General features: G+C 43.5%; 1 long non-coding RNA gene across 3 annotated transcripts in view; it reads left to right on the forward strand.

Moving 5' to 3' along the window:
• LOC132652462 (uncharacterized) overlaps positions 1-21,501 on the forward strand; it is a 35,253-nt gene extending 13,752 nt beyond the window's left edge. For 2 of the 3 annotated variants that reach the window (XR_009590081.1, XR_009590082.1), the window contains 3 exons: positions 9,189-9,289; positions 14,028-14,099; positions 14,741-21,501. This is a non-coding gene — a long non-coding RNA (uncharacterized LOC132652462). Of the gene's footprint in view, positions 1-9,188; positions 9,290-12,965; positions 13,188-14,027; positions 14,100-14,740 lie in introns of all 3 variants that reach the window. The other variant, XR_009590083.1, reaches the window with a different exon arrangement.
• The last annotated feature ends 561 nt before the right edge of the window (positions 21,502-22,062 follow it).

The raw sequence follows: 22,062 nt of genomic DNA on the forward strand, positions 1-22,062 counted from the left end.
AGTTTTGAGTTTAAGTTCATTCTTCTTAATGACTTTGTTTTCTTGTAACTCTGTCTATGGGTTCTTGATAACAAAATATTTATGAGTTTCCCATCAAGTAAAAAATCACTGGCACAGCTTTCCTAGTTACCACACCCTGCCTGATTCAGGGTGTGGGAGAGAAGGAACTGGGACCACAAAAGACATGGCCCAGGCTGCCTCCCTCACCTGCTCAGCAGGTGGCCCCAGGTGAGTCTGGGCTTCTGGGCACAGAGCTCACTATGCCTCTTTGTTTGATCGCAGGTTGCTTTCTCTGCATGTTTGTTTTGCTGGTTTGGTTTCCTGTCCTGTCCATTAGTCATTTAGTTTTTCTTTGTTTGTTCTCCTGTGAGTTTCTGCTAACTGCTTTGCACCTCTGCACTGAGAGGCTAAATGTCCTTTGTACCTCCTAATCTCCTTTGTGGTAGTGTCTGGATGTTGTTAGACACGCGTGCATGTGTTGGGGTACACAAGACAATGTTACAGAATTCCCCTGGGAGGAGGACAGGTTTGCAGGAACAATGGCCAAGTCCCTGGGGAAGAAGTAGCTCTCATAGGCATTCTAGACCCTTGCATACCAAAGGACTTTCAAAAGGGATCTGGACCATGAATCTGGATGCTCTTTAGTAACCATGTAGTCCTCTCTCTAGCAATTGTTACTATTTGTAAAACAATGCCAAGGTTCTTGTGAGTCTTGTAACTTTCATGAACTTCCTTAGACTTTGGGGTTTCTCTCTTCCAGGAAGGGTGTTTAAATATAGAGATAACAGCTTCACAACGTTTGATCAGGTATAGTAACAAAAAGGCTAGGTTGGGACCAGAACCCCAGCATTCCTCCTATGTAGGGATACTGGCATACAAACAAATTTTAGCATTCAGAGGTTGTCCTTCCTGGGAAGGGACAGGAACATAGCTGAGTTTCAGCCATCAAAGCAAATGTTCCGCATACGGTGTGCTTGTCTGGCTGTTCCAGTCCCACGGTGCAAGTGTTTGCCCCTCTCTGACTGCTTTCTCCTTTCATGTTGGAATTTTATTGCATAAATACTATTTTGCATAATATCTAATATAGTGAGGTGAATTTGGAGTGGAGGGAGGGAGAGAGCATGAGTCATGTACTTCCACATCATGTGACTTAACTCATATATTCCTACACTAATTTAAATGTGATAATAAAGTTAATTTTCTTCACAATCACTAATATTAAAAAAATTGCAAAATTAAAAAAAATTACAATTCTGATATGCTTGTTAGTTATAGCTAAGCCAAGTGTTCTTTTTTATATTTTACATTTTCTATGTTAACCTATTTTCCTAGCAAAACTAATGTTTACATCTATCTATAGGCACATTTTCTTCATTTTTCTCCTTTAAGTTACTCATGGCATTAACTTAGGACAAAAGCAAGTTCGTCCTTCACCAACCCATCCTGGTGAAGCAGAGGCTGGGGAATCACAGCTCAACACTGCCTGAGCTACAGAGTAAGTTCGAGACCAGCCTGAGCAATTGAGTGAGACCTTGTTTCAAAATAAGAATCAACAGGGGCTGCGGAGGTAGCCTGAGTGATTGAGTTCAATCCCTAGCACAGAGTGAAGGAAGAATGGAGGAAGGAAAGAAAGAGGAAGAAAGGAAGAAAGAAAAGAAGAGAGAGGAAAATAAAAATTAAAAACAGAAAGAAAATTTGACAAAGTGACGGGACCCACAGATCCTCATTGTGCCAGGTGAAGCTACAAAGGGCCCTCTCTTCCAGGATCTGGCTCTCCAGTGCCACTTAGCACTATCATCACCACACAGGGAAGTTCAGAAGACACAGGGACTAGAAAGTGTGCAGATATCCTAGTTGAGGCAATCAAGACAGCGTGGGTAAAACTACTAGAGGAGAAACCACACACCAGACACTGAGGTGGACTGCTGCTGTTGGGAAGTGTGAGTGAGTATAACGCCAAAGAACTGCAGGAGAGAAGCTTCAATGGAGGAGGCCCTGACTAAATCACCGGGCTCCTGAGGAGGGAGGTGAAGGTTTTTATGTCCTTTGTTAGTGTTCTTCCCCTCTCAGTGGGAAGCTAGGGAGTGCCATAAGCTACTGCCTCGGCCTTGTTATCACCCAGATATTGGCAGTGGATGGGGTGGGGTAAGGCAGGACCCCCACTCCCCATCTGCACCTGCAGGTTTTAGAACACCCGCCTGTTTCTGATGCTGACACTGAAGGTTCACGGGATCATGTCCTAAATACAAAAGGCCTGAGAAGATTTAGATCTTAGGTACGTAAACTCCATCCCACCCAAAAAGACTGTAGTTAGCAATGATAGCTTAAATCAAACACGTAAACAAACACTATGCTTTCAAGATGGTTTAGTAAATATGCAAAGTGGGTGCTGGGCTTCTAATTCCCAGTCCGTGGCAGGCATCACTGATGGGTCATGAAGTCCTTTCTTGCTGTGGTCTCATTCCCCGTCCTCCTCAATCCTCCTCCAAAGCTCCATAGGAAGTCCCTACTACCAAGTGGCTGGAACTGGCCCTGAAAACAAAGGTAACCTTATCTATAATGATGAAAACAAGTCATTCAATTTGTTGTGCCGATGTCCTACAATACCATAAAAACAACAACAACAACAACAACAACAAACCAGCATCTGTAAGTCACGGAAGAAAGAGTTGGTGTCTCTCAAATGTCTCCATGGTTACCCCCAGCCTAACATATCGAAATACTGGTTTGTGAAGGCTCATATGCCGGGTAAATGACACATAACTAAAAGTACCTCACTGGAACTCTCTAAAATATTGTCAGGATAACAAGACCATTAGAAAAACTTTTTTTTTTCTTTTTCTCCACTCATCCTCAAAATCTTTATAGGAAAAGCAGTGAGGATAGCCCAACCCTCAACTCGGTGATGAGGAAAAGTTGGGAGCGAAAATGTGGGTCAAAACTGAGGCTTGGCTGAGCCTTTCTCGGCGTCCTTCAAATCATTCTCAGAAATGATCCCAGCCTCTCTCCCTTCCAAGTACCAGCGTGGTCTAGCCTCTTGACAGTGTCATCTGCACAGTTTGTGCCCAAGAATTACACCACGAAGTTATGGAGGTCCTCATGTTTCAAGAGAGCTTACGATCGTATGTTGGCCTGCATTCCTGGATATCCCAGCCCCTTGCAAGCACATCTACACAACCTTTGTGACCCACAGGCAGCCAGTAAACATCAGGCATGTGACCGCTTGCTAGGAGTGCCCCAATACCATCTCAGATAGTTCTTACTATCTCCACTAGTGTGCCGCCATCAATCCCTACTTATAAGTCAGAAGCCAGGGATTCAGAGAAATTAAGTCATCTGTTTCCCTCATACAGTGATTAAATGCATAAACATGATTTGAATGTCGATCGCTTTAGCGCATGCTGGGTACTGAGTCCAGGCCCTCCTGCACACTAAGTTAGCATTTGAGCACTAAGCCACACATTAGCACACCCAACATTCCCATCACTGCTGTGTGTTTGGAATTTTCCATCTGTGCTTCCCAGTGCTCGTGTGTGGCTGGTGAACATCAGGAGTGTGGCTGATGCCCCTGAGAACTTTGTTAGATTTGAGTATGGATAGGTGATTAGATGCTGCTGCCCTGCCCAGTAGCACGCACCAGAGATCCAAGCATCAGGGCTGGCTGTGTTTTGTTAACTCTGTCTTGTTACCCGGCTGGGGTCTGGTAAAAAGCAAGCATATGACAATGCTCTCCAATGAATCAATAACTTTAAATCTGTGTACATAATTCACACAGCAGTTCTGTCGCTAAGGTACTACCTTTTGGAAAACTCCACCCAGGTTCCTTACATTTTACAGCCTACTCTCAGCAGTAGATACAGGATGGCAATAAAGATAATATGAGTTACCAACCCCTTCATTTGAAAAATAATCAAGACCAATTTTAGGAGAAAATTTTACCTATGAATCACTGGTCATCTAAAGGACCAAAAAAAAAAAAAAAAAAAAAAAACTTTTCATCTTTTTCCCATGGAGAAAATTAATTCTTACTTGATATAAATGAGCTAACTGAATTACATGTTATTTAACCCTCATCCCAAAACATTCTAAAATGTGGTGGTAAACTGTTTCTTATACTAAACATTTGTAATATGGTGGTATCCACCACGATGACCAAAGAAAAATTAAGATATAGTTTATGTGTATGATTTTTTTTTAAATCTCTTGAAAAGGGAGATGTATGTATGGGGTTGGGGAAATGGCTCAGTCAGTAAAAGGCCTTCCAAGTCTGAGGCCCTTACTTTGGCCCCCAGAATTCAAGTAAAGCAGTCGGGAAAACAAAATATCATGCCCTTATGATCTCTGTCCTTGGAAGATGGACAGAGAGATAACCTTGGGACTCTCTGACCAGCCATGTTAGCCTGCTTGCTGAGGACAAAGACAGACCCTTTCTCAAAGGGGGGGTAGGGGAGAGCGTCTGAAGAATGACACCCAAGCTTGTCCTCTGGCCTTCACACCCATGTGCATGTCATCCATCCACACATAGGCACCTGCACACATAAAACTTGTACATAAAATAAGAGAGAACTGCAATGCATCATTCTTCAAACTGCAGTATGCCAAAGAACTGGATTCAATCGTGGATCATAAAAATGGGGTACTACAAGTCACCTTGTAAGCAGTTTCAACAGGAGAAATCTACATTTCTGCAGGATAAAGCAGTTACCATTAATTTGAGATGTTTTTCAGGTGGGACCATTGATAGCTAATGTGTCCTGTACACTTTGCAAAGGTATTGGCAAATTCATTCATGCTCACATTCATTTGAGCATTAAATTTCTACAGAATAAGTGACCTCTAAGTTTTTGGTGGGCATGAAAGCCACCAAGGAACTCGCTAGGAATTCAAACTCTCATCTACTTATATTTACTTGCAGAAATTCTGAAAGATCTAGGGATCTTCATTTAAGCCACCTCCCTGCAATTTGGGTCCATGAACTGCCTTTTGAGAAATAGTGATAGATGTTTCCAAGGTAACTGTCGCACAGAAGCTTTATTGGATGGAGGCTGTCCATCAAGCTGTGTTTGGGTCAGCGCTCATTGTGGACACTGTGGCCACCCTGGCTCCATCACTTCCTTCCACACCAGCCCATTTTGTTTTGATTCCGGGAGTGAGTATTGAGTCACCGATTTAAGTCTGCTCCTACTGCCAAGGGAAGAACATTTCAGAGGGAAACCCAGGACTTTGTTTGGGAGAAATACATTTATCTCTTCCCCACGCTGCCTTTTTAGCTTGAATGTAAGAAAGCATGCAGTCCAGATACTGTAGGCAACTACCTTACAACCATGTAGAGGGTCACGCACGCTTGGAATAAAATTTGCAGAGCAACGAGGCTGCTGGGATCACAGGGACACTGTTAAGCCAAATCAATCGCTCCAAGAAGTCTGCTTCAGACTGTAGACATCCCAGAACACACGTCAACACATTCTTCCATTCTTTCAAACAGTTTGGTATTTGGAAGGAAAAAAAAAAAACCACTTAATTGATATAGGGTGTGTTTTTAGGTTTTATGCAGCTTTTTTTTTTTTTAAGTAACTTTTATTCTCCTGGTTCAATCGGCCTCCTTCTGCTAACCTAGGCCTAGTCCTAGAAGCTTCTAGCCTCCATACCATCTAATCTAGGCCTAGAATGTTTTCAGCCTCTGAGACTTCCTGCTGAATATGTTCACCCTTTCTTGTTCTTTCTGAGCTCTGGGCTGGCTGGTTCAACTCAGGTGTTCTGGCTCAAACTACTCTCTCAGCTGACTTATTCAATCTGGCTTCTCTCTCAGCCCCAGAATTTCTCCACTTGGACCTCAAACTCCTGCAATCTTTTCTAATCTTCTGGCTTCTTCTCATTCTCTGGCTCATGCTGCCTTCACCTGAGTTCTCTGTTTGCAACCTCTCTCTATTACTGTCCTCTCTCTCTACTACCCCTTAAGTAGCTCCGCTTTCCTCTCTCTTCTCATGAGAGTTGGGTGTATCCTATTCTGTCAAGTCTTTCTCCGATTCGTCACTGTTTCTGCCACTCAATTAGACATCACTTTCAAGCATATGTGCTTGAAACTACAAACTAACTTTACCTTCGTTGTTTGGGATTAAAGGCATGTACCACCATGCCTATATCTAAGCTTTTCTTTATCTGAAACTTGCTCTATACCAGGCTGGCCTTGAACTCGGATCTGCTTGCCTCTGTCTTAAAGGCGTGTCTGTATTCCAGCTCGATCACACAGACCTAGAAGGTCTTTGGGTGTGGTCTCTTGCCAGAGCAGCCTTGTTCTGAATTAAAATCCTTCTACAATTTTTCCAGCACTGAGTTGTGTGTTCAACATATTTTCCTGTCTTCTCAACAGGCCTTTGAGCATTCTGTGTGAGAGTCATTAAGTCCATGCTACCCCTACCCATCACTTCTTCTTTAACAGCTGCTACCACATCTGTATGTTTTCTTTCTCATTAGAACTAAACAAAACCATCAGATTCCCAAGCAGTTGTCTTTCTGGCAAAAGAGCTCTACTAAAGACCTGGAAACATATTAAATAAAATTTATACCTTTAGAGGAAACAGCCCCTCCATAGGCTAACAAATGAAGACTCTCCCTTTCAGGCTCTTTCAAGCAGTTTTATTCTTGGTGCCCCCAGATTTTAGGCGTAGTCCAAAAGCAGTTTGGTATTTATCACTCATTGGCCCCTTCATGCAATATGGTGTCTCATCACACTAAAAAGATGCAGATCTACTAAGAGCCACAATCAAAGCTCAGGAGGAGTACAGCCTTGGGCCTCAGTAATGGTTAAATAGAGGAGCCAGTCCACCAAGAAATTCCTGGACTGCTAACCAATGCCTCCAAGAAGCAGCAATTGTTGGGTTTCTCTCTCCTACAGACAACTCAGGGAAATTTTTGCCCCATTTTTCTTGATTCACTTAAGAATATAAAAACAAATAAAGTGAAGAAAAAATATCAGTCACAGAAAATCAACCCAGAAGCCTCCCCCCCCCCCATCACCACCACCAACAAAAATCCAGAATACTGTGAAAGAACTTCTAAAAACCTCCTAATTCCTGCATGGGCCACTGTGGGGTTGAAATGATTTAAAAACATGAAATATTTTCACTGATCTCTCTCACTTTCCAAGAAAACTGTGGTCCTCTGGAGAAATGTTGTTACTAAACTTATTTGTTTGTGCATTTATTTAGCTGTTGCTGTCTGATTTATCCCTTATATAATGTTAACATTCTTTGAAAATGGGCAGATGGACCTTATTCAAGTTCTGACAGTAAGTCTTTGTTATTGTACAAGCGGCTTCAGAGGTATTTCATTACCATTCGCAATCATCCGTTTGCTTCTAGCTGGTGACATTTGGAATAGTAAGCAGGGGACATTCTTTGTGTCCAGTGAGTTCATAGAAAGTTAAACTTACTTTCGACAACAGACTCAAGCTTAGCTACCATAACCCTCTTCAGTTACTGTGTGATGTGTTTGAACAGTATGAATGATTAATGAAGGCTAAATAGTCCAGTTTCTATCTTAAAACCTTTTTGTTAACTGCCAGAGAGCTGAGTGACTGTGAGGTGATTTCTGCTCAAATGAGTATTTATGCAATCTGATGCTTGTTCTCTGGCAAAAAAAAAAAAAAAAAATTAATGTATCAGCTGCTCATTTTCAAAAGATGTAAAAAGTCAGAAACTCTTCCTGATGCCTTTTCCCATCCACAGCCCAACACCAAGCTCTGTGGTTCTTGCCAGTTTGGCACCAGAAAGCGAACTTGGCTTGCCTGTCTGAACGCAGTGCATGGTTGCTTTCTCCCAAGGAAACCAAGATAAAATGTGGCAACTGGTAGCATCCATTACAAAGGTCCTGAAAGTGCTTCACAGTTTTCCTGGACCAGAGTCTGGTATTGCTCCCAGAGGAAGGCCACCACCACCCATGAGCTAAGAAAAAACAGTCATGCCTGCCTGGCAACTTGCTGGAGGGAGGGAGGTGTGTGAAATGCTCTGGTGTTTATGAGTTGATCTGGAAGAGGCATCTTCAGAGATAATTCCTCTGGAAACATCTTTGGTAAAGGAGCTTAAGGGTGATGGAGAAACAGATTAAAAACCCATGTAGAGAGCTTGAAGATGACAGCTGATTGGATGAAAGGAAACTACATGAGTGAAGGAAGAGGCTTTCCAGGACACAGCACAGCCCAGCAACACAGTCGGAGCACATATTACATGAAGCTGCTTTGGCTTATTGTGTAGTGCTGAGCCTCAAACTCAGCCCCTCCTACAGCCAAGGCAAGTGCTCAACCACTGAGCCCTTCTATCTTTAAACACACTTTACATTCTTTCTTTAGCCATGCTTTAAATGCCCTCGTATTCATATTTATAAATTGATGTCATTTGAGACATTACTTGTGACATGCTTGTCAATCCAAATCCTCCAGAGTTCAGATGCATAGCAAGCGATGTACATATGTATGTCCACCTGACATTTTCCTTTAAAAAACAAAAGTGATAAAACCTTTATTCTTTCTCGTTTGGTGGTTTAAGAGTTTCCAAATAAAGTGCTTTAGCACATCTGTAATTAATAAGCCTGATGCTAATTTTGTATCATTCTCTGTCATCACTTTTCTCAGTTGTGTGTTGCTATGGTCAACCATTTCCTTTCAAAACGGAGGAAGGGAAATGAAATTAAACTAACTTCAATTCCGAAGAGAATTCACAGGTCTACTTCGTTCACTTGGCAATTCAGCAAACATGTTACTGTTCAGTTATTACATGTCCAACAGTGACCTGGGCATTGGAAGCACAGGGATGTTCATGCCCAGTCTTTTACATAGCATCTCTCTATTATAGGGAGGTGAGTCAGGATGCTAGCAATTGATCATGGGTATTAACCCAGGGATGAAGATGGTGTCCAGGATAACACCATATATATAACCATATAACCATATACTTGTGAGAAAGAACATATAAGTAGCGGAGCCAGTGGCTCGTATAAATTTTCTGAAGGTGTGCTTAGCCTTCAGTGTGAAAAATCTTTACCTCATAGCTCCTCTGTAATGGTTAGGGCCAACTCACAAGGTAAGGGCTAGGGCAGGAGTTTCCTGGGTCGATTTTCTTCAGTCTGGCCTTACAGACAATTGACATGGATATCTAGATACTTCCTGGACCTTCCTCTTTTTTTCTCCATAGGTAATTCCCAGGATGCCCGTGGAAGGACTAGCCATGCTCCTGTTGGCAGAAAGTGCTCTCCGGATTCATGCAGCATTATGTCCTGAGCTGAGTGGGGCATGGTATCTCGCTTTTACTTCTTTCAGGAACATCACATCTGAATGGCTGGCCTCATGGGCTGCTGGTTGGAGTCTGTGTTTGGAATAGAACACAGTGTAACATTTGGCTTAAGGTCACCTTTTGCCGTGCGGCAGGACACGTGGGCAGGCTAGCCAAGAAAAATGGCACGTGAGCCCAACATACAGAACTATAATTAGACATTCTCTTTAGATTCTAGCATGCTGTCGGTTGTGGTGTCAGCATGAAATATTCGTTTCACTTCTGTTGTTGTTTTGAGATGAGGTCCCCACTATTTTCCTCAGGTTGGGTTTGGATTTCTCTGAAACTGCAGGTAGGCTTCATCACACCTGCAAAGTGAGGTCATGGATGACCTCACCAACAGAAGAAAGTCCTTTACATTAGTTATTTGTCTTATCCTTGTGACAAAACACCTGATAAATGTCACTCAAGGAAGGAAGGAACATTTTCCTTTGGCTCACAGTTTGAGGGTACAACCGTCTTGGTGGGGAAGTCACCGCGACAAGAACACAAGATGGTTCTTCACACTACGTCCATGATTAGGAAGCAGAGAGACACAAGTTTGTGCTCACTTGCTTCCCCCTCTTTGTTCAGTTCAGGGTCCTATCCCACGCGATCATGACACCCACTTTCAAGGTTTATTTTCCCCACAGTCATCAAACCTTCAGGTGCATGTCCATCGTGATTCTAAATCCAGTCAAGTTGATCGTGACTGGCTCTTACACACCTTAAGTTGAAAGGAGGCTTGAGTTTATATACAAACCTTTACCCAATACCATAGTACTAGGTTAGGGCCTAGTACTCGGTACTCCAAACTAGCCTGGAACTTGCAGGAGAATTCCTGCATCAGCATCCAGTGTTGGAGTTAGAGGCATGCTTAGCTCTATCAGCTTCAGTTTGGGGGTCTGACTGTGAAAAACAAAAAGAGTGGGAAAGAGTGGGGTATGACAGATTGTCTCAGTGCTCAGAAATACACTGTTGAGATAAGGGGTGGGCTCGAGGATAGAGACCCCTCAGGAGGCTGCTGAGAAAGACCATGGACTGGAAAGGAAGCCTTCCCATGAAAGAACGATGGCTGAACAGATGAAGTTATCAAGCCTGACTTCGGCTCTGATCCCATCTGTTGCAAGCCGTGTGTTTTTCTGAAATCTCTTTCTCTTTCCCTCGGCCCCAGTTTCCACATCTGCAGCATGGGTAGAGAAAAGAAAATATCTGCCAGCTTTAGACGTGAGACTTGACTGATATAGTCCCTGTGTAGGCAGCGCTTGCCAGGACTTCAGTACCACATCAGGGCAGTAGTGCAGACCATCAGCTGTGCCACCGAGCCTCAGAACACTGCTGAGATTGTCCCCTTAGCATTTACCAGATCAGCTCACAGAAACTGGGGAAGGTTTGCCAAGCTGCAGTATAGTGATGTAAGATTCGCATCTCCTAAGTGGCTAAATGTTTGCACAGTCTCCGTTCTTTCCCATTAATCTCAGCCTACACTTACTGAGGTTTTTAGTTGGCTCCCTTGTTATTATATGCAAATGTGTCTGTATTTGCTTGAAGTCTGGTTTCTCCCAAATCTCACACTCTTCTACAGCTTCAATGCTTTACAATGCTGGTCAGCTCTAAGCCCCGGTACTTTCTCCACACACCCTGGCTTCTCTGTAGCTGTGCCAAAGAGTTCTTAACTTTACTTAAAAGTGTTGCAATGCTATGACCGTCAACCCACAGGACTGGTTTTCCAAGCACCACTCTAAATAATGGTCATTTTATTTACTCTGCAATCTGGGCAATGCACATAGGCCATGGAGTTGGACAGGAAGGAAGGAATAGCAAGATGTGTTTCATGCTTGGCCAATTCTTAGTCCCTTTGGCAAGGTCAGACTCCTTCTGAAAGGCTTCCTACCTTCTGTGGAAAAAAAAAAACAGTGAAAAGGCCAAAGAGAGTTATTTATCAAGGGCCTCCTCACACAAAGTCCTCTCTCACCTCTGAGCCCAGATTAAGCTTTTGAGAGGAGAAGTGTCAAGGTACTCTCAGGGCCTTTGACATGGGTACCACAATCATGGCAACCATGTCATTGTCCCGTCCTGTGGCTCTTTGCTTTCTTCCTTTGGGATGCTTCTCCTGCCAGAAGCTTTGGACACCTAAAGTTTGCCTATGTGTTCTCAGGGGCAATGATGTTCTGTTGAAAAGCTATGGGATTGGTATCTGGAAAGATGTTTTGGGCCACAGAACTAAAATTGGTCTCAAGTGTATTATTCCACATGATTTGAAGGTTGGAGCCAAGGAGGTCTTAGGCCTCTGAGTCTAGTAACTTAATAGCCTCACGGAAAATCTAGGTCGGTTGTACTTTTCTTACAGGTGGTAACAGTATCTAGATGTCAAAGAGAGTCACTCTTTTCTGGACCTATCTTTAAAAAGCTAGAGAAATCCTTCCAGCGGTATCCAGAGCAGCTGGCCCTTGAGTTTCTGTGTCTGGATTTCTATCTTAGTCTGCTGTTGAACCAATCAGTGGCCAAGATGTCAGCAACTTCTCAAGAGTGACTTCCTGGTGTTGGTAAGAGGCGTCAGCTCCACCACACGGCACAGTTCCCAGGAGCTTCCTTCCGCAAACAAAGAAGAACCACAGTGGGCAGTGCCCACGAGTAACCACGCCCATCATGACACCCATGGTTATACAAATCTGCCTTTGAATCCCCAGCTCCGACACTTGCAAAAGCAAACAATTTCACCACCCCAAAGTTTAGCACCCTCACAGGTAAAACAATCAGACTTGAAAAAAAAAATGAAGCAAAATGATTTAGTGAAGGACACCACATGGAGCTTGGCACATGTTGGTGGCTGGCTGCCCACTCACTACCTCATGCCTCCTCCCCTTTGGAAAGATCTCAGAGAACAAGTATCCATGGGAACTGGGGATTTCTCACCCTTCCATGTCTCTTTGGCTTATCTTACGCTGCCTTTCCTCATGATTTCTGGTTTCCAAATACTGGGAGGGTTTTCAGAATCTGATCATTAGTGGTTATTAATCCAACTATTACGACGACTGGTAAATACATAGCCTAAAACAATATTTGCCCCAAGTTTCTATCTGTTTGTTTTCTTTGACCCTGTAATGTGGCCAGTTGGAGATGCTCCAATTAAAGGTAATGAACCAATTTATTCCCTTGCAATTTGTTATGTTTAATAAGTAAGAGCCTTCCTTGCCCTTTGTCCAGTGAGCATACCCACACATTAATCTTGATCAATTGCCAGCAAGCATCTAATGAGTGCCTTTGTTGGTGGAGTTTAGGATGATCCTTTGCTCTATTTACCATTGGTGGAGAAAAATGTAAGAAAGGAAAATTCATGTACGTTGTCACTCAGTGAGATTCCTGCTGCCCCGAGAATGAGACAAGTATTCTGTTTGCATAACAGAACACAAGAAGGGCTAATGAGGATGCGCTGGATCACATTACCATTAACACACACACACACTTTCAAAACTGAAGATTATCTCTACATGTATGAGCTGTAACGGCTCCTAGGTGAAGCCTAGGGAAAAAAAAATATTTATTCTGCACTAGAGCAGAGTGGATGGTTTCTCGTTAACATTATGATTTCTAAATAGTATTGATTTCCAAAGAGAAATGCACTCATTCTAGCCAATCATTTATTGTGCCTTGGACAAGCCTGTGCTGGGTGAAGCAGAAGGGATTCAACTCAAAGAAGGCCTCTGGAAACTCTTGAAGGTGGCAGCTCTGCAGGCAAGAAGACGCTATGAGCATGGAAATGCAGCACTCACAGTGTCGATGAGGAGCGGAGACATCTGCCACTGTCTAGCTGCTGTGCATACAACCATCTTCTATGGCCATCCTTATAAACCAGTGATTTGAGACAGAGACTCTGCCAAGGTCAGCTTCTAAACTCCCAGGCTTCTCCACGTCTCCTGAGCTGTAGAAAGTGGGAACAGTCAGAAAGCAGTTGACAAGACCAGAGTGACTTGGGGTGGTGCTTGAAGGATGAACACAGTGGCAACACAGTGCAAAGAGGAGGAGGAGATTCCAGGGCAGCAGGAACTGGAAATAACAAATAATGTCCTTGTGTTCTAAGTGTTGCCCTGGCCACAGTGAGGGGGTCTGCTGGATAATTACCCAACGTACTTCAGTGTCCACGTGCCAATAGCAGTCACCTCCTAGAGTCATCTCAAGAATTACATGGATATTTATATTAAGAGTGTGGATATGTGTAGGTCGCGTGTGTTGTAATTGGCGTCATCTTGGGTCCTTTTCTTTTCTGGTCTTGTGGATTATAAATAGATTTTTTTTCTTGTTTCTTTGTATCCAACACCCACATCATGTGACCTACTAACAGTTTTTTTATTTGCCAGAGTCACACCTTTCAGTTTATGTACTTAGATGTACTACATACATTTTTGAGAGCATTTTAAAACCTGAGCAAGGCCTTGGTCTGTTACACCTCTCTGCCTGGTGATCCAACAACCTCCGACTGAGCCATGGCAGCTTCCTGCTTCCTAGCACAATCTGACATTACCTGCTACTGTTTAAATTTTATGAATCATGCTGCAGCTATTTGAACTCCTGAAGTCTCTGGGACTATATAAATAATTACCAAGATGCAACTGTCATAGATTATAAAAGATGTTGTAAAAAGTTCTTTCTCCTATTTTTTTCCTCTTTTTTTTTTCTTCTTCTTCTTCTATGAACCCTTTTTTTTCCCCCTTCAAATTGTAGGATGAAGAAAATGTCAGCTATTCTCCAGGGAAGAGAGAAGGGGATTCTTAGAATCAAAAAGCCTGACATCCGGTAAGCAAACACTCCCTTCTTCAAAAGGCAGTGGGAGTGTGCCATGGCAACCTTTTCTCGGTGGGAACTCTCAGCCTGGGCCTCATGCACGCCCCCCCCCCCCCCCATACACTGACTTCGGTGCAGTGCCTGGCAGAATGTCAATGAGGAAACAGCTAAGTGCAGGACGTCCTGGAACACAGCCCTGCTGTTCCGATGGAAGAGCAAGGCCTTTGGATGAGATCTCCCTGACTGTTGTGTTTGTTCTTAAAGGTTGTGCATTTGAATTCATGTCTTTGTCTTGGGATACCTTCAGCAGTAGTGTAAAGATGGAGAGAATGCCTGCATTCTCTTTCCCTCCCCAGAAATTGAGCAGACTCAGCAATTTCCCCAACAGTCTTCTTGGTCCTTCCAGGTCCCTGGTTAGCTTTCAGATGAGGCATATTCCTGGAAACTTCGGAAATCAGCCCTGTTTTCTCATCCTCTCTCAAACTTGGCAGTTAAAAAAAAAAAATCTCATCTTTGAATGCATTTTTTTTCCCCTCAACCCATATGAAATACCTGGTAGCCCTTCTATGTTTCTTTCTTTCTTTCTTTTTTCTTTTTTTTTTTTTGGCAGAACAGAGCAAAGTCCATTTGCCAAGACTTTTTTTTTTTTTTAGGACCAAGTTCTTGCCATTCTGAGGCAAGAGGTTTCTGGATCAAAACGGAACCAAAAGGTGCATTTGGCACCATTCAATCAACCTTATCAGTAGCACCCAGGAAGGCTTTCCTCTGACACAGGGGGTTTCATCTGAACACAGAGTTCCTGTGAATCCTGCAGGCTGCATTCACAATCCTTGCGACCTGGAAACCAGCCCCAAGCAGGCAAGAGCCGCTGACCCCCACCCTTTCCTTTCTCCAGAACCTCTTTGTTTCTTCCTCTTGAACCTCCAGGATTCTTTTTGAGAATGCATTGTATTTCCTTTTCTTGAAACATTTATACAGAAATTGAGTCTCCTAAATTAGCACTCAGGTTAGGACAGAGCAAGACCTGGGAAATCACGTCTGAATTCTGCACAGTGCTGGGACCAGATGGAGCCTCAAGAGAGCTTATTCAGAGAACTTGGATCCTCTCACGTCCCTTCGACTGGGCCAGCCCACAGAGGCAGGTTACGGCAGGAACGGAGGATGAACTTAGCTCTTGGTTTTCTTTGTTCTAGAACCTTTATTTGCATGTTTACTTTGAGAGAGGCTTTCCAGTTGCACAGTCTGGCCTTGAACTCTCCAGGTAGTCAAGGATGATCTCGACCTCATCATCCTGTCTCTACCTTCAAGGGGAGACACCCATCACCATACCTGGTTTTATGTGGTGTCAGGGATTGAACTCAGAGCCTTATGCGTGTGAGACAAGAACTCCACCAACTGAGCTACATCCCCAGTCTTGCTCTAGAACTTCTGAATAATGTGGACATGGTTCAAGGTGCACTGAGCAGTTCCTTGCAGCCTGTAAAATTATCGGCGTTTTCAGTTGGAGCGATCGACTGTTTCCATTAATGGAGCTTGGTTGATAATGGAGAGTGAGTAGAGAGATCTCCCTTTGGAATAATGGGGAAAAGACAAGTAGCCATCCTTGCAATGACTCTGGTTATTCTCATGAGAAGTAGCTATCTTTTTTTTTTTTTTAAACACTTCTGAAATGAGGCCTGAGGCATCTTTAGTAGTTAGCCACTGGCTGGCCAACTGCACCTGAGAAAGCCTGAGTAACTCCCATTTCCTCCAGGCTGTACTCGCTCTATTGACTTTTCTAACTTTTCATCCTGTCGGTTCCTTTCCCAAGAAAACTTTAATTTGACTTCACAGTTTAGACATGCTAATTCTTGTCTGTATTATATTAAATTGCACATTTTTAACATATAGGCTTTTGAAAATGGAATTCACATGTGGGATATTTTTGTCGTAAATTTTTAGAATTGCAGTATATAATTATCACATAGCATAACAAACTGCCATGTGGATCACCTTCTTGCACTGAGGTGTTTATGTTGTAAACAAGCCTATCCTTTAATGGAATATTTGCCAGTGCCTGTATTCAGAGAACTGCTCCAAAGGCGTGTGCTCAGAAGTTAGGAAATAATTATATTTCCAAACATAATCTTTTCTAATCATCCCATTTTTGTTTTATTTAAAAATAACCTGGGGGTCTCTAAGACAGGTACAATTATCTTTGATCTCAGCTCTGAGGTACCACCCTTAGAGAAAATTATTCAGGGAGGGAGCCAAATGAAGGGAGAACTGAAAAGGGAGGGGCAAATAAATTCATAGATTAAGTTTTCTTTTTCAGAAGAATCTTCACTCTAACCATAAATGAATATACTAGCAGGAAGCTGCCTAAATTTAGCTTCTACCAAGCGGGGGGAGTGGCTACAGAGCACTGAATTGATTCTTAAGATTTAACGGATCACCCATGTCATTTAGTGCACAGCAATGTTCAGTGATATTCACAACTGGGCCACTTGCACACAACTCTATTTGAGGGCCAACAGGAAGCACAGATGTTGATGAGATTTTGGGGCACCACTGTGAAGCATATCAAGTCCTTGGTTTACAGAGCTGGATGAATGGTGGGTGAGCAAGGAGCAGAAGGACTACCGACCCGAAAAGAACAGGACAGGAGACAAGGTGAGGAAGTGGATCCCAGGGATGTGTGCTGAGCCTGGAGAAATTGGCATCTCCTAGGTGAGACAGGCAACAGAAGCAAAGAAAGCAAAGACAAGCAGTCTGGTGGTTTGTGGAAACACCCGGATATTTCTGAAATCAAATAATTTTATTCCCAGGGTGGGCCTGGGAATAAACCAGTGTGTGTACCAGGCCCCTGGGATGCATGAGCCATGGCACCGTAGGAATTTTGTTTTCCCTGAACAAAAAGTAGTTTCTATTTTAGTCTCTAGTCTGGAAGCTTTAGTCTTTTAGAAAGGTACAGCCATGGGGCCACTCATGGTGTACGCTTTGTACTGCTCCCTCCCCCCATCCCATTCCATCGCCTATAGAAAACTCTCAGACAGAACCCGACACTCTGGGCCTTTCTTTCCACTGCGCTGTTGAGGAGAGCTCAGACACCTGCCATATCCTAGACTCCGAGAGGCACGGCACGGAGGGCAGACACAGGCCTCCAGGAACCCACAGCCATGCATTCATTCCTCCGTGCCATCTCCTCGGGTCTCAGAGGATGCTGCAAGGTGGCGAGAAGCCAGATGGCAAACAAAGCCACTCTGTGTGGAGGGAACAGGCTCTCTCCTCTGTCCCTTTTCCTGTCCGAGGAATGTGTAAACATCGTGCCAGTGGCATTCCCAGAGACACTACTCGCCTTCCGTAAAATCCAGTGAAATAGACTTTCCCAACAATGTATAAATGTTTCGTTGTTAGCTTTATTGTTTCGGAGTTCCAGAGTGTTTCAACACTTCTTACATACCCATATTGGCTCTTTCCATACTACGGTGTGACCAGGTGTGATCAAGATCTTCCTCTGGCAGGAGGAAGACCAAGGTGGCATAAGCGTCTTCTACCAGCTGGAAAGGCTGCAGCATGAGGGGATAGAGAACACCCCACTAAACAAATGAGTGTCTAAGAGCTGGCTGCTGGGGATATACAGGGCCCTGGAGAGCAGATTCTACCATTACACGGCTGAGAGAGGGAAACTTGAGAAATTGGGAGAGGTGCTGAGACTCAGAGATGGAGTGGTGGGATGTCAAGAGGGTTTTCCATATAGAAGAATGGCAATGACACGTGCAGGAGATCATAGAATTTATATCACCCAGGGAATGTGTGACCTAACAGGTTTCAGTGGAGGAAATCTAGACCTTTTGTGAATCTTGACTAATAGAGTGCTTGCCTTTGGCCTTGGGTATTAGCTATAGCAAAAGGCGCTCTCCCCATAGCTAGTGATACTGGGGAAGTAGCTCGTAGTTTGCAATCGAGGGGTTGAATCCAGTTAAGGGCAGACTGGGGCTGGAGGTCATCTGCTGGGATTGTCTATCAAAGCTCCTAGACTTCCATTAGCTAGAGCAAGGTAACCATAACTGGAGAAGCACCCGCCTTGAAGGAAGGCTCTCTCAATAACTTTAATGGGTGGTTTTAAGTGGCGTTTTCCTGGTTGAGTTACAGTGTCACCTCTGTGTGTGATGCCAGCTGCCATGGCAATGTTGTCCCCACCAAATATACCTTAGTAATTAGGAGAGTTAGAGCAGTCTAATAGAGTGATTGAGGACTCATGATTTGCAACCAGAGAACACACAGAGCTGTTAGTGAAATAATCCAGAATAACATAGAGTCACTGGATATCCTCACATAGGTATGTTCCAGGGGAATTGGCCCAAAGACACAATATTCTATAAGTCACACTCACCCAATGGCATGTGACCACAGGCTTGGGACTACTATAACCCACAAGCCCAGTTTCTTTTGTCCTTTGGGATCCTCTCTTTGGTTCATTCCAGCTGCATCCACATAGACCTTTACTAGGTATCTTGATTACTGTTAATGCAGATGGTCTCTCCCTATGGTTGAGAGTTGTGCTCAGCACAGTAAAACTCACTCATATATTCCAGGAGCCTGAGAACAAAGTCAATCGTCCCAAACATTTCTTTCAAATGTGGGGATCTCTCCATCTATTTTCTCTGACGCAATAGTCAAGGCATAGAGTGATATGATATAATTTATAGAGGTTTTTGCAACATGGGGAAAAAATAAACTAGTTCCCTGAGATCACTAACTATGGAGACTGTAAGCGTTAGAACTGCAAATCTCCCCTGGGAGCCAGGTGTAGGCGCTTTTTTATTTGAGAGATGATCTTCGGCGTGATCCTGGAACTCAGGGCTGATAAGAGTTCAACCTTGCTAAGTAACCTTGCAAGTGGCTCTAAACCCCTCCGGTGCTCTGCTTCCTCCTCTGTAAATGCATGAGATAATCCTCACCTTTCAGACCTGAAGAACACAGTGACACTTGGCACAAAGAGCTTGGCACATTACGAGCGTGGAATATACTATAGATATTTTGTTTGCCAAGGAGATCAAGATATTTGGGAGGAGCAGGGATGATATTCTTTACCTACCATTTAAGGAATACTCTCCCAAAAGTCCTTAAAGTAAACTTGACTCGAAGGCACATGATTACATTTATAATACGGTTCCGATTGCACAAGTTCACACAGGTGAGCTAATCCGCGGATCCATAAGCCATCTTCACCACTGTGTGGGTTATTCTGACCTTCTCCCTGTTATGAAGTCAGACACTTGGTGTCACCCAACCAAATAAAAACAAGGCATACTCTTAAACTCACAGTGCCACGTCAGGCATTTCCTGCGTGGACGAAGCCATTCATAGACAAGACAGACACAGAGCAGACTGTCAGGGAGACAGGGATCAAAGGCTTGCTTTGTTTCTCTGAGCCACAGTAGCAGGTGAATAATGGCATTTTCTTAGTGGTAAGAACGGGTCTGCTTTTAGATCATTCCTCTGTGTTTTCCTTGGATCCAGGAAGTGTCTGTGAGGACTCAGTAAAGCACAAGGATAAGACTCAATCTTCAATAACAACACTCATAGGAAGGGTGATTCTCAAAGACAATTAGGAAATTGTCTGTGAGCTTCTAAAACCACTCAGCGAAGTTTACCAAGTCTGAGAAAAATGTTGAGTGTCTCTCTTTGTGACAAGTACCATAAAGCTACTAAAGGAACTATAGGGAAGGAACTCCTTCTGGCCCCTTCTGTTTGGTCCTTATGTATAGGACCCAGCGCAGGTTCAATGAAGAGGATCCAAGAGAGGGTATAGAGTATATGGTACTAGCATTCGACGGTAGATGTGTAGGTGGGGGCATAGCTCAGTGACACACTGCTGGCCTGGCACGCGCAAGCCTGCTGTTTCATTAACAGCACTTAACATGCACAGAAAGACCACGTGTCCACACTGGCCAGGTAACATCAGAGCTCCTAGGACCTCCCTCTGGACTCCTAAAACTCAACTCCTCATGGGCTTGTACTTGATAATTAGTGATGAGGTTAACTATGACTTATCCTGACATTTTAGAATTTAAATACACAATTTTATGTAAGTGCTCAATGCTAAGGATTTCTGGATGAGATAGACCAGGTGATGCCTCTGTGAAACCGGTAAAGATGACTCAAAAAAAAAATTATAGGGAGACAGATAGACAACAACGCACCAGAAGTAAGCCTAGCCAGACATCACTAGTTCTGTCGCCCCTGACTGACAGTGTGAAGATGCTGAAGCCTCATCCTAAAGATAAGTCAGGATGCCGTGGAGAAGAAACAGGACAGGCTCAGAAATAGAAGAGCACGGTGGTGGCGGTGGCAGCATTCGCAGCAGCCATAGCTTCAGTGACAAGGAGCAAACTTCATTCCCCAAGAGTAACTCAGGACTTCCACGACCCTGCGCCTGAGGTCAGAGGGTGAGCCGACCTCCAGAGCCATCAATCTGCCACTCACTGCTGTGGAGCCAAAAACTCTCAAGGACCAGCAGGGTGTACTTGATGTCTTCAGTTGCGTCTCTGCGGGAGAACGCTTAGGGGATCTGGAGGGTATGAAAATGGGTCCTTGTGCACATCTGTCAGTGCCGTGCATGCCCCTCGTACTTGTGTCACACTTGGGAGATACCTCCCAGCTCTCACATTAGCCAGTTTAAGGGAACTACGAGCGTGAGTGAATTCCCAGCCCATATACTGCAAAGCTGAGTGTGGCCAAGACTGCTTGGTGTGCACAGAAGGGAAAATAGTTACTAAAGAGAAGACAGCTCTGGTGGGACCCCAGACACGTGGCGGGGTGGGGGTAACACTGTGTAAACCCTAAGCCCCGAGGTGTAACCCCAGCCCCCGCTTCCTCACACACAGGCCTACTGCCGCCAATCTCAGAGACCATTGTTCCAGTTTCACCTCTTCCCTCCTCCCCCCTCCATTCTTTCTTCCTCCCGCCTTTCTTTGTTTATTCTTTCCTTCCTTTCTGCCATCATTTCTCTCTTCTTTCCTCCTTCTCTTCATTCCTTCGTCTCCCCTCACCCTCCCTCTTTCCTTCGCACCCTGTTCCTTTGTTTATTCTTTTCTGTTGCCCTTGTGTGCCTCCATTTCTCTTATATTTTAAATGATATTTTTTTACCTTATTGAATTAAAAAAAAAACAGGTTTTATAATTCCTTTTTCTAATTTGTAAAATTTTCTTTATGCATTTTTATCATTGAGCAGTCATTTTCTCCTTCATCTCTTTTTTTCTTCTTTTTACTATATTTGACCCACCTTTCCCATTTGCATTTTCCTATGCTATTTGGCTTCATCTTAATTTTAAAACTCATATACCTACGCGCTTGCCTTGAAACGTTCTTGTAATCGTTTGACCTTTTCCTCTATTCCTATCCTTCTTTCTTCTAATTAATCAACTAAGTCTATTGGCGAATCTTTTCCTTGGATTTGTGTATTCCTTGAGGTTTCAATTTCTCACTTTTTGTTTTTCCTCAAGTTTCAGCTTTCTTGCTTAATTTTTCTTTTCCATTACTGACTTTCTTACCCACTTTTCCTGACTCTTTGGTCTATGCTGCTGACTCTCTTTTCCAGGGCTTGGAGTGGATTCATTGCTTTTTCTTATCCTTTTCTGATCATTTCTCTAGTAAAGTTTTGTAATCTTCTCCATAATTTTATCTATTTCTGTGTCCTGGAATTCAATAGCTGAGGCGATGTGGTCTATTGAAGGAGCGTTCATTTCCATGTTTCTTCTGTTTCATGCTGGGTCTTGCCCTCTTATCACATAGCTTTTCCTCATGTGCTCAGTCCCCAGTACAATTAGAGAGATAAAACTAGATTGTATACCAGTAACCACATAAAGCTGTAGAAGACAAAGAAATACATTAAAAATTTATTAAAAACCCATTACTGTATCACAAGTGAGTATAAAACAAAACAAAACAAAACAAAATTACAAAACCAATACAGAATTTATAATGAAGT

The sequence above is a fragment of the Meriones unguiculatus genome, chromosome 2 (genome assembly GCF_030254825.1).
Source record: "Meriones unguiculatus strain TT.TT164.6M chromosome 2, Bangor_MerUng_6.1, whole genome shotgun sequence".
In the NCBI taxonomy this organism is placed as follows: Eukaryota; Metazoa; Chordata; class Mammalia; order Rodentia; family Muridae; genus Meriones; species Meriones unguiculatus.